A 13,190-nucleotide genomic window follows, 5' to 3' on the forward strand; every position below is an offset into this window, starting at 1 on the left:
GCTGTCCGGGTGTAAGACTGATTGGGGAAGGAACACATTCGCTTCCATGGCACACTACATAGCCCCTTTATACACTGAAATGGGACAACGATGGTAAGGAGGAAAGTGCCCTGCTGGTGTGTTGCTGGTCCATGGGGGCAGGGAAGAACCGGGAGCACAGACAGTAGGGAAGCTGAGCTGATGCTCAGTTCCCTAAACCTCCATTAAAGTAGGAAGCAGACATCAAGGGGAAGGATTCACGACTAATGGATCCCCCACACCGTCTGGAAACCATACACCCTCTTTAGTTTCTCTCTGACCCCAGGCCCCATGGACTCCATCTGCCAGCGAGATTCTACCTGCCTCCTGGAGTCACATTCTTAACCAGAACACTGTCTACCTGTTAGCTCTCCCCACACTCTCCTTTGTTTCATCTCTGCGTCATCCCTGAGGTCACTCAGGCTTTTCTCCTCCTTTGTTGCTTTTCTCCTTTCATCCGCTCAGTGAGGTGTATCACAACACAGCACTGCTCTGACAAGTTTAGGCTTTAAAAAAAAACATATTTTTCTTGTGCACTTATCATTTTTGCAGAGTTAAGATCTGACCCTTGCCCCAAATAGATCTTTTTTAACAAAACCCCTCCTCCCTTCTGCTTGGGTAACTCTGTGCTGTTGTAGACGCATGGGCTCAGTATACTTAACTTAAATGTGTTATTATCCATACTTTCTGACCTTTTCAACTCTGTTCAGTAGAGTCTCTGCACAGGATTTCTCCTGGGATATAATGGTTTGTTTCTGGATTTCAGCCATGTCATCTGCACATGTTCTTTCATAGACAGTTGGCCCTATCACTGGATCTTTTTTGGAGGGCTTCAGCGGTTTACCATGTGGGCCCACAATGCCTCTTTCCTTGTCTCTAAATTCATCTCTCTGCCAACTTACTGAAGGTGGGGATTAATGAAGATACAGGGTACAATTCTTGAGCTGCCCTGAGTCCCTTCACGTTGGAATAGAAGCATTTAATAACCAGGGAGTAGATATTACAGAATGCAGTTGGTGGTGTTAGAACAGATTTGAAACATTTGAAAAGCACTGTATTCCAATAGAGATATTTTCTAAGGGCAGAGGAAAGAGCATGATACCAAAGTAAGTGAGTGTTCATGGAGATGATGTAGAAATTTTAATTATCATTTAGAATCTGGGGAATATTTGTGCCCTTATCCTAGGATATCTTTCATTCTTTCACTGATTCATATCTATATGGGTAATAGGTAGCTCAAACAGTGGTGAGTATCTGCATGCCCAACTCTTTCCATTGTGTGATCAATAAAGTTCCATTATTATCCACCTTTTGTAGTAGAATAGTCTTCAGTATTTTCTCTACATTCATTGAGAACCACGTAACATAGTGTAATACTTTTTGATTCAACCATTCAACAGAATTTTAGAAATTTCAAGAGGAAAAGGAAAAGCTACTATGTTTATATATTTGCTCTTTCCAATTTTCTTTCTTCCTAACTGACATTCCAAGAGCACCTCTATTATCAATTCCTTTCTGTCTTAAGAACTTCCTTTAGCCATTCTTTTACTTTACATTCTGCTGGTGATAAATTCTCTTCATTTTCCTTCATCTTACAATGTCTTTGCATACCCCACCTTTCCTGAAGTAAAACATAACCACCGGATACAGAATTTTAGGTTAAGAGTTTTCTTTCAGCACTTGAAAAACGTTGTGCCACTTCCTTCTATACTCCATGGTTTCTGATGAGAAAATTGCTGTTATTTGAATTGTTTTTTTCCTATAGATAACGCATCATTTCTCTCTCCCTCCTTTCAAATTTTTTCCGATTTTTTGGGGGGGTTGTCTTTAATATTTTCCTAAGTTTGATCATGATGTGTGTTTCATGGATTTCTTTGGAACAGTTCTTCTTGGGGTTTGCTCAACTTCTTGAACCTCTAGGTTTATGTCTTTTGCTCAACTTGAAATTTGTTAGCCATAATTTCTTCAAACACTTTTTCTCCTCTCCTTCCAAGAAAAAATGACATGAATATCACATCTTTTGTTTATTTTCCATAGGTAGGTCCCCAAAGCATTGTTCTATATTTTTTAGTCCATTTTTCTTGGTCGTTAAAGTTGGGTTGTTGCTGTTGTTCTGCCTTCACGTTAACTTTCCTCTTTCCTCTCCATTCTGCAGTTACATCCACCCACTGAATTTCTGTTTCAGTATGTTTCAGTTCTAAAATTTCCATGCTTTGTGACCACCTAGAGGGGTGGGATAGGGAGGGTGGGAGGGAGGGAGACGAAAGAGGGAAGAGATATGGGGATATTTGTATATGTATAACTGATTCACTTTGTTATAAAGCAGAAACTCACACACCATTGTAGAGCAATTATACTCCAATAAAGATGTTAAAAAGTAAATTAATTAAATAAAATAAAATTTCCATTTGGTTCTTCTGTGTATCTTCCATACCTTTGCTGAGACTTTCTACTCTTTTCATTTGTTTCAAGCAGGTTTGTATTTTTTCATTGCAGTATTTTTTGAAACATTTTTATGATGACTACTTTAAAATTTACGTTAGAAAATCCCAATATCTATTATTATTTTGGTGGTGTTGTTTGTCGTGGTGGTGTTGTTTGTCGATTATATTTTTTCACTCAATTAAGATTTTTTTGGATAGAAGAGTTTTGATTATATACAGGACATTTTGGGTATTATGTTATGAGACTGTGTCTTATTTAAGTCATCTGTTTTAGCAAGGCTTCAGTGACACCATGCCAGTGGGGGAAAGGGATCACAGTCTCATAGCGGCCAGGTGAGGATGAAAGTCCAGGTTCACCACTCAGTCTTCTCTGACTCAGGAGTTGGAGGTTAGAGAGGGAGAGGAAGGGGTGCCTGCCTCATTAGTGCTTGGTAGAGGTGGAATTTCAGGCTCCCCACCAGGCCTCCACCTACACTACCCTGGCTGGGAGAGGGAGCACACCTCCTTACTGTTCCCTATGTGGCCTCTACTGACACCATCCCAGGGGGAGGGGGTGTTCATTACTGCCACGTGGGGATAAAAGTCCAGGTTCCCCACTTAGGCTCTACTAACATGGGGGATGGGGCAGGCATGGGAGTGGAAGGGAAGTGGAGCTCTGTTACTACTGCTTGGTGGAAGAAGGATTTCACTCCCCACCAGGTCTCCATCGACACCACCCAGGTAGGAGTGGGAAGGCACTTCTTGCCTGCCTTCCTTGTGGCCTGCCCTGACACTGTGGAGGGGAGGAGGACTCCGCATCACTGGATGGTCATGAAAGTTCCACTGTTTCACTTGGCTTCGGGTGGCACCAGCCCAGAGAGGGGAAGGGTGCCTTCCCTTCTATGAGAGAGGAGGGGAAGGGGAGCCTAATTTTCACTGGATGTGGGTGGAAGTCAGACTCCTTGCATGGTCTTCACTGACACCATGGGTGGGGTGTGTGCTCATTTCCACCAGGTGGGGATGAAAGCCCTTTTTTCCCATGGGGTCTTCTCTGATACCACCCCAAAGAGTGGGGAGGGGTATTTGTTTATAATCAAGTGAGCATGGAGTCCACATTTCCCACTCAGTCTTTGCTGCCATGGTGAGGGTGCAGCTATGTTTCACTCTGTGATGTTAGGGCAGTTGTTGTCTAAAAGCTTTGTTTCTTGCTAGGTTCCCCCTTTTTCTGGTCCTGTGTCTAAATACAGCAGGCTTTTCTTAGAGCTCTTTTTGTCTTTTCCTTTTGGCGTTTTAGGGTCTTCTGCTTCTCCAGCACGCCATCTGGCGTGTATGAGGTAAAAATAAAGCCAAGGGAATTCACTGCCTTATTACTTGGATCTCAAAGTCCCCAGCCAGTCTGCCTTTTTTCTTTCCACTTTTCAGAGACATCTTATATTTGTTTTACCTGTGATATCCAGGATTTTTGGTGTACCTAGCCAAAGCAATAGGGAGAAGTATGTCTATTAAATCTTGTCCCCCAAACAAAAGTCCTTTCCTTTCATTTTTTAATATAAGTAAAAGTGTATATACAGTTGACCCTTGAACAATACAGATTTGTCCACTTATACATGGATTTTTTTTCAATAGTAAATACTGCAATACTATTTTATCCAAAGTTGGTTGAACCACAGATATGGAACCACAGATACAGAGGACCCATGGATATGGAGGAACTGAGTATATGGAGGGCCAACTATGAGTTATGTGCAGGTTTTCGACTGTGTGGAGGGTCAGTGCCCCTAGTCCCTGTGTTGTTCAAGGGTCAGCTGTATTTGAATTCTCCCAATTCTTAGATTAAAAAATACCATGTATTTTTAGATTTAAAAAAAGTCCATGTACACAAAGGTATATAACCTTTGTGTACATGGACTTTTTCTCTTAGCAGTATATCCTGGAGGTCCCACTGTAGCTTTATGTGGCGCTATTCATAATTCTTCTTTGAGCTTACTTAGTATATAATGTGGGTTGTGTGATAGTTCATCCAGCACAGAATTGATGGGTATTTAAGTTGCTTCCATTTTTTCTTATACAAATAGTGCCTCAATGAATATCTGTATTTATATCTGTCATCTTTTTGTGTCATTACCCATATATCTTTAGTATATAGATATAATGTTTCTGGAATGGGATTTCTTAGTCAAAGCATAAGAACATTTAATTTTGCTAGGTATAAACAAATTCCCTTTTATAGTGGTTGCATTACTTTCCTATAGCTACCGTAATAAATAACTACAAACCTGGTATCTATAAAAAACAGAAATTAATTCACTCACTGGTTTAGAGGTCAGAAGTCCAAAATTAGTTTCACTGGGCAAAACTCAAGGTGTCAGCAGCATGACGCTCCTTCTGGAGGCTCTAGAGGAGAATCTGTTCCTTGCCTCTTCAAGCTTCTCTTGGCTGCTGACATTCCTTGGCTTGTGCCTGCGTCACTCCAGCCTTTGCATCCCAGGTCACATTGCCTTCTCCTTTTGTGTCTGTGTCAATTCTCCCTCTGCCTCTCTGTTGTAAGGACACTTACGATTGCCTCTAGGGCCTGGATAATCAGGATAATCTCTCCATTTCAAAATCCTTAACTTCATCACATTTGCAAAGACGCTTTTTCCAAATACAGTAAGATTTATAGGTTCCAGAGATTAGGATCTGATATCTTTGGAAACAAATATTAAACCTACTACAGTAATCATAACCTTTTGCATTCGCCGTGAGCAGTATGTGAAAGGACATGTTTTTTTTTTTACATCCTCATCAAATGAGTGTGTTGATAATCTTTTGGATTTGCCAATCTAATAATTTAGAAATGGTATATCTTACTGTAGTTTTAATTGCATCTCCCTTACTAAAAGCAACTTTGAGCATCTTTTACATATGTTTAAAGACCATTTGCATTTTTTCCATTAATTGCTTATTTCTTCCATGTCTCTGATAGGGTTGTTGTTTATTAATGATGGTTTTTAATGACTCTGATAAGCTTCTATATAGAAGGAATATCAACAGTTTGTTAGATATTAGTTACACATATTTTCCTTGTATCTTTAAAATTGTCTAGCATGTTTTATGCCATGCCAAATTGTTATTGTTATTTTTATGTAGTCAAATTTACAAATCTTTTTTCCTTAGTATGCTTGAATTTTGAGTCATAGTTAGGAAAGTTCTCCTTCCCATATAAGAGACTTAAACATGAATATCTTATAGAGATCAATTGAATTTGAAGCAGAAGGAAATGAAATATATGCATATTTATATGATGGATAAGCTTTGCTGACATTCTTATAGGATGAAATACCTGAGGATGTTGAGGAAGAGGAAGTAATCATCCTTTCAATACTTATTTTTAAACAATAAGGGGAGTTATCTCATTTAACAAGAAATCTGGCAGAAAGCCAATTCCATGATTGGTTTAATTTAGCTGTTCCAACAGTGTCATCAAGGACTCAGGTTCTTTCCATCTTCAGTGTGTGTTGGTTTGTCTGGCTCTCATGATCTCAAGATGGCTGCCATAGTTCCAGGCTTCACACCCAATTAACAACATTCAGAGACAGAAAAAGAGTGTCAGCATGCTTCTCTTTCCCACCCCCCTCTTTTGTTATTTGTGGCAAAATATACATAACCAATTTATCATTTTAACCATATTTAAATGTACAGTTCAGTGGCATTTAGTGCATTCACATTGTTGTACAACCATTGCCACTTCCCATTTCCAGAACTTTTTTATCATCCCAAACTGAAACTCTGTACCCATTAAAAAATAACTCCCTGTTATCTGCTCCCCCAAGCCCTGGAAACCACTATTCTACTTTCTGTCTCTATGAATTTGACTATTATATATATTTCATATAAATGAAATAATACAATATCTGTCCTTTAGTGTATGGAATATTTCACTTAGCATAATGTCTTCAAGGTTCACTCATGTTGTAGCATGTATCAGAATTTCATTCCATTTTAAGGCTGAATAATATTCCATTGTATGCATATACCACAATTTGTTTCTCCATTCATCTGTCAATGAACATTTGAGTTGTTTCTGCCTTCTGACTACTGTGAATAGTCTGCTAAGAGCTTTGTTGTGCAAATATCTGTTTGAGTGCTGCTTTTAATTCTTTGGGGTATATACCCAGAAGTGTAATTGATGGATCATATGAAAGTTCTTTAATTTTGGGGGGGAGCCATCATCCTGTTTTCTACAGCAGCTGCACCATTTTATATTCCCACCAGCAAGGCACAAAGTAATGATTTCTCGACATCCTCACCAACACTTGCTAATTTCTGTTTTTGTTATTTATTAATTTTTTTTTTCTTTTTGCCGTACGCGGGCCTCTCACTGCTGTGGCCTCTCCCGTTGCAGAGCACAGGCTCTGGACGCGCAGGCTCAGTGGCCATGGCTCACGGGCACAGCTGCTCCGCAGCATGTGGGATCTTCCCGGACCAAACCTGTGTCCCCTGCATCGGCAGGCAGACTCTCAACCACTGTGCCACCAGGGAAGCCCTATTTATTAATTTTTAATTAAAGTGTAGTTGATTTAGGATATTTTAGTTTCAGGTGTACAACATAGTGATTCAATATTTTTATAGACTGTACTCCATTTAAATTTATTACAAAACAATGGCTAGATTCCCTGTGCTGAACAATATTTATATCCTTGTTGCTTATCTCTTTTATAACATAGCAGTTTGTATCACTTAATCCCATATCTCTCTCTTGCTCCTCCCCTCTGCCCTCTTCCCATACTGGTAGCCACCAGTTTGTTCTCTGTGAGTCTTTTTTGTTATATACATTTGTTTTACTTTTTAGATTCCACATATAAGTGATAACATAGGTTGTCTTTCTTGGTCTGACTTATTTCACCAAGTATAATACTCTCTAGGTCCATCATGTTGTTGCAAATGGCAGAATTTCATTCTTTTTTATGGCTGTGTAATATATATATATATATATATATATATATATATCCCCCAAATATTCTTTGTCCATTTATCTGTTGATGGCCACTTAGGTTGTTTTCATATCTTGGCTATTGTATATAATGCTGCTATGAACATTGGGGTGCACGTATCTTTTCAGATTACTGTTTTCATTTTCTTCAGATATATATATATATATAAAAAGAATTGCTGGACCATACAGTAGTTCTATTTTTAGTTTTTTAGGAACCTCCATACTGTTTTCCAAGGTGGACGCACCAATTTACATTCACACCAACAGTGTACAAGGGTTCCCTTTTCTCCAAATCTATGCTAACATTTGTTACTTGTAGACTTTGATGATAGCCATTCTGATAGGTGTGAGGTGATACCTAATTGTGGTTTTGAGTTGCAATTCTCTCATGATTAGTGATGTTGAGCATCTTTTCATGTGCCTGTTAGCCATCTGTATGTCTTCTCTGCAAAAATGTCTATTCTGTTTGTTTTTTTTATTAATAGCCATCCTAATGGGTGTAAGGTTGTTCTCATTGTGGTTTGGATTTGCATTTTCCTAATGATTAGTAATGTTGAGCATCTTTTCAAGTACTCATTGGCTATTTGTACATATTCTTTGGAGAAATGTCTATTCAAGTTCTTTGCCCAGTTTTTAATCAAATTGTTCATTTTGTTGTTGTTATAGGAATTCCTTGTATGTTCTGGATGTTAATCCCTTATCAGATATATTATTTGCAAATATTTTCTCCCATTCTTTGTGTTGCCTTTTCAATCTGTTGATGGTGTCCTTTGAGGCATGAAAGTTATTGATGAAGTTCAAGTTATTTATTTTATCTTTTATTTCCTGTGCTTTTGGTGTCATTTCTGAGAAGTTGTTGCCAAATCCAACATTATGAAGCTTCTCCCCTATGTTTTCTTCTGAGTTTTATAGTTTTAGTTCTTACATTTAGGTCTTTGATTTATTTTGAGTTAATTTTGTATATGGTGTATGATAAATGCCCAACTTCATTCTTTTGCATGTGGATATCAGTTTTCTCAGGACCATTTATTGAAAACACTGTCCTTTCCCCATTGAATGGTCTTGAACCCTTGTTGAAAATCATTTGACCATAGGGGTGAGTGTATATTTCTGGGTTGTCTCTTACATTCCATTGATCTATGTGTCTGTCTGTATGATAATAGCACACTGTTCTGATTATTATATTTTTGAAATAAATTTGATATCAGGAATTTGTGTCCTCCAAATTTGTTCTTCGTTTTCAAGATTGTTTTGGCTATTCTGCATCCCTTAAGATTCTATATGAATTTTAGGATTGGTTTTTAAAATTTCTCCAACAACACAATTGAGATTTTGATAGAGATTACACTGAATCTGTAGATCACTTTGGGTAGTTTTGACAGTTTAACAATACTAAATCTTCTAATCCATGAACACAGGATATCTTTCAATTTATTTATGTTCTCTTTAATTTCCTTCAATGATGTTTTGTAGTTTTCAGTTTGCAAGTCTTTTGCCTCCTTGGTTAAGGTTATTCCTAGAGTATTTTATTCTTCTTAGTATAAATGTAATTGTAATTTTTCATAAATTCCTTTTTGGATTACTTATTTTTAATGTATTGAAATATAATTTAATTTTGCAGGTTGATATTGTATCCAATTTTTCTGAATTAACTTATTAGTTCTAAATTTTTTGTGTGTGTGGAATCTTTAGGATTTTCTACATGTCAGATCATATCATCTCTGAACAGAGATAGTTGAACTTCTTCCTTTCCAATTTGGATACTTATTATTTCTTTTGCTTGCCTAATTGCTCTGGCTAGAGCTTCCAAAACTATGTTGCACAGTAGTGGTGAAAATGGGCATCCTTCTCCTATTCCTGATCTTAGTAGAAAAGCTTTTGTTTTCACCATTGAGTGTGATGTTAGTTGTGGGTTTTCATATATGACATTTATTATATTAAGGTGGTTTCCTTCTATTCCTAGTTTGTTGAGTGTTTTTACCATGAAAGGGTACTGAATTTTATCAAATGCTTTTTAAACATGAATTGATTGTGTGTTTTTTACCTTCATTCTGTTAATGTGGTATATTACATTGTTTAGTTTTTGAATGGTGAACCACACTTGTATTCCATGAATAAATCTCACTTTGTCATTGTGTATAATCCTTCTATATGCTTCTGAATTTGTTTTGCTAACATTTTTTAGGATATCTGTATCAATATAAGGGATATTGGCCAAGTATTCTTTTCTTGTAGTGTATATGTCTGGTTTTGGTATCAGAATAATATTGGTCTTACAAAATGAGTTAAGAAGTGTTCCCTCTTCTTCAATACTTTGAGAATATTTGAAGATAGACCATTTTCTTATAGCAGTTTTAGGTTCCCAGAAAAATGGACAGAAAATTAAAGAGTTCCCATATGACCCCTTCTCCAGCACACACACAGCCTCCCTCACTATCAAAATTCCACACCATTGTGGCACATCGATGAACCCACATTGACACATCATTATCACCCAAAGTCCATAGCTTACATTAGGGTTCACTCTTGGTGTTGTAAAGTCTGTGGGTTTAGGCAAATATATGCTGAGATATGTCCATAATTGTAATATCATACAGAAAAGTTTCACTGCCCTAAAATTGTTCTATGCCCAACCTATTCATCCCTCTCTTCCCCCAACCACTGGTGATCACTGATCTTTTTACTGTCTCCATATTCATGCCGTTGCCAGAATGTCATATAGTTGGAATCATACAATGTGTAGCCTTTTCTGATTGACTTCTTTAATTTAGTAATATGCATTTAAAGTTCATCCATGTCTTTTCAAGGCTTGATGAGTCATTTCTTTTTAGCAATGAATAATTTCCATTGTATAAATGTACCACAGTTTATTTATCAATTCACCTACTGAAGGACATCTTGATTGATAACAAGTTTAGGCAATTATGGATAAAACTGCTATAAACATCCTTGTGCAGGTTTCTGTTTGGACATAAGTTTTCAACATATTTGGGTAAATCCTAAGGAGTGCAATTGCTAGATCATGAGGTAAGAGTATGGTTAGCTTTCTAAGAAACTGCCAAACTGTCTTCCAAAGTGGCCATACCATTTTGTACTTCCACCAGCAATGAATGAAAGATCTTCTGTTTATTCATGATTCGATTGGTAGGCTGTGTGTTTCTAGGAATTTGTTCATTTCATCCAGGTTATTCAGTTTGTTGGTGTATAATTGTCCATTGTATTCTCCTATAATCCTTTTCATTTCTGTAAAATCAGTAGTAATGTCCCCACTTTCATTTCTGATGTTAGTATTTTTGTATTCTCTTTTTATTCAGTCAGTGTAGCTAAAGATTTGTCAAATTTGTTGATATTTTCTAAGAACCATTTTGGTTTCATTGATTTTTTTCTTTTGTTTTTCTACTTTCTGTTTCTATTTATCTCCACTCTAAACCACACATATTATTTCCTTCCTTTTGCTAGCTTTGGGTTTAGTTTGTTCTTCTTTTCCTAGTTCCTTAAGCTGTAAAGTTAGATTGTTAATTTGAGATCATCTCTTTCATGTAAGCATTGACAGTTATAAATTTCCATCTCAGCACTGCTTCGTTGTACCATAAGTTTTGGTTGTTGCATTTTCACTTATATTTGTCTCATGGTATTTTCTAAATTCCCTTGTGGTTTTTTCTTTGCCCCATTGGTTGTTTAATAGTATGTTGTTTAATTTCCACACAGTTGTGAATTTTTTCAGTTTTCCTTCTGTTACTGATTTCTAGTTTCATTCTATTGTGATTTTAAAAGATAATTTGTATGATTTCAAGCTTTCAAAATTTATTAAGACTAGTTTTGTAACTAACACGGCCTATTCTGGACAATATTCCATGTGCAGTTGAGAACAATGTATATTTTGTTGGAGTGTTCTGTATATGTCTGTTAAGGCCAGTTGGTTTATAGTGTTGTCCTCCTCCCACCCACTTTATGTTATTGATATCACCAATTACATTTTTATACATTGTGTAACTATTAAAATAGATTTATTATTTTTTGATGTATTTGTCTTTTAAATCCTGTACAAAATTAAAAGTGGATTTAGAAACCAAAAATTTTTAAATACTGATTTTTATATTTGTCCATATATTTACCTTACCAGAGATCTTTATAGTTTTATATAGCCACAAGTTGTTGTTTAGTGTCCTTTCATTTCAACTTGAAGGACTCCCATTAGTCTTTCTTGTAGGGCAGGTCTAGTGCTAATGAACTTCCTCAGCTTCTGTTTATTTGGGAATGCCTTGATTTCACCCTCATTTTTGAAGGATAGTTTTGACAGATATAGACTTCTCATTTGATAGATTCTTTAAGTACTTTAAATATATTATCCTACCACATCTGGCCTCTAAAGTTTCAGCTGATAATATTATTGAGGATCCCTTGTATGTGATAAGGTGATTTTCTCTTGCTACTTGCAAGATTCTCTCTGTCTTTTCCTATTGACAGTTTGATTTTAATGTTTGTTGGTGTGAGACTGTTTCTGTTTGTCATAGCTGTGGTTTGTTGAGCCTCTTTTACTTGTACATTTACATATTATGTCAAAGCTGGGAAGTTTTTGGCCATTATTTTTTCATGTAATCTTTCTGCCACTTTCTGGCCCTCTTATCCTTCTGGGACTCTCATGATGTGTATTTTGGTCCTCTTGATGGTATCCCATAAGACCCTTAGGCTCTGTTCACTTTTCTTCATTATTTTTTCTTTCTGCTCCTCAGACTCAATACTTACAAATGTCCTATCTTTGAGTTCACTGATTCTTTCTTCTGCCTAATCATATCTACAATTGAACCATTCTAATGAATTTTTCAATTACATTATAATATTATTCAGCTCCAGAATTTGTTTTGTTCCTTTTAAAAATTTCTGTCTCTGCTGATGTCCTCATTTTATTCATACTTCTTTTTCCTGATTGCCTTTAGTTCTTTGTTTGTTTTCCTTTGTCTCCTGAGCATATATAAGACAGTTGCTTTAAAATCTTTCTCTAGTAAGTCCTATGTCAGGGCTTCTTTGGGTGGAGATGGTTCTATCAATTTTTTCTGTGCCTTTGAATGGGCTATATTTTCCTGTTTCTTTGTATGCTTTGTCATTTTTGGTTGCAATATGAACGTCTCAAATAACAACTACCTCTACCAGTCTTTGCAGACTTGCTCTTTACAAAGGTGATCCTTTACCAATGAGCTGGACTTGCTCTGATCACAGGAATTAGCCTGAAGTGAAAGCTTAAGACCTTGTCAGGCCTTTTCTGCACATGCATGTTGTGTGGGCCTGTGTGTGAATGTCTCAGTTCCCCTTTATACGTGGCTACTTTTAAATGTCTTAATTTCCCAAAGAGTCTCATCCCAGATTCTTCTTGGCGCCTTAGATAGTCTATTGTATGCCTCCACCTATAATCTCTTGTCTCAGCCTTCTGTAGACCTATAGTCTCCTTGCACCTTTCACAGGCACTGTTGCCTTTCCCGCCTGTCTTCAAAGTTAGGAAAAACAAAGAGGAGTCCTTCAGGCAGCACTCAGACAAGTTAGAATATTGGAAATAAGGTCTACTCTACTTCCTCTGGTTTGAAGGACGGACTGGGAACTGGGTTGCCACCTCCTCCAAATCAAAACTGCTGCCACACTGGACAGGTGGTAAGGAAAGGGTAAAATAATGACTCAAAACTTTCCCTACCATTTTGACTTAGGTCTTTTCCTGACTGGGTGTTCCTTACTTGCTCTAGACCTTTGACTATTCTCAGATCTCTTATAAAGTTATTTTATCA

The 13,190-nt window shown here is 37.0% G+C and overlaps 1 long non-coding RNA gene across 1 annotated transcript in view; it reads left to right on the forward strand.

Moving 5' to 3' along the window:
- LOC308608919 overlaps window positions 1–13,190 on the forward strand; it is a 31,920-nt gene that overhangs the window by 12,518 nt on the left and 6,212 nt on the right. The window lies entirely within an intron of this gene.

The sequence above is a fragment of the Mesoplodon bidens genome, assembly GCF_964165515.1.
Source record: "Mesoplodon bidens genome assembly, chromosome: X".
In the NCBI taxonomy this organism is placed as follows: Eukaryota; Metazoa; Chordata; class Mammalia; order Artiodactyla; family Ziphiidae; genus Mesoplodon; species Mesoplodon bidens.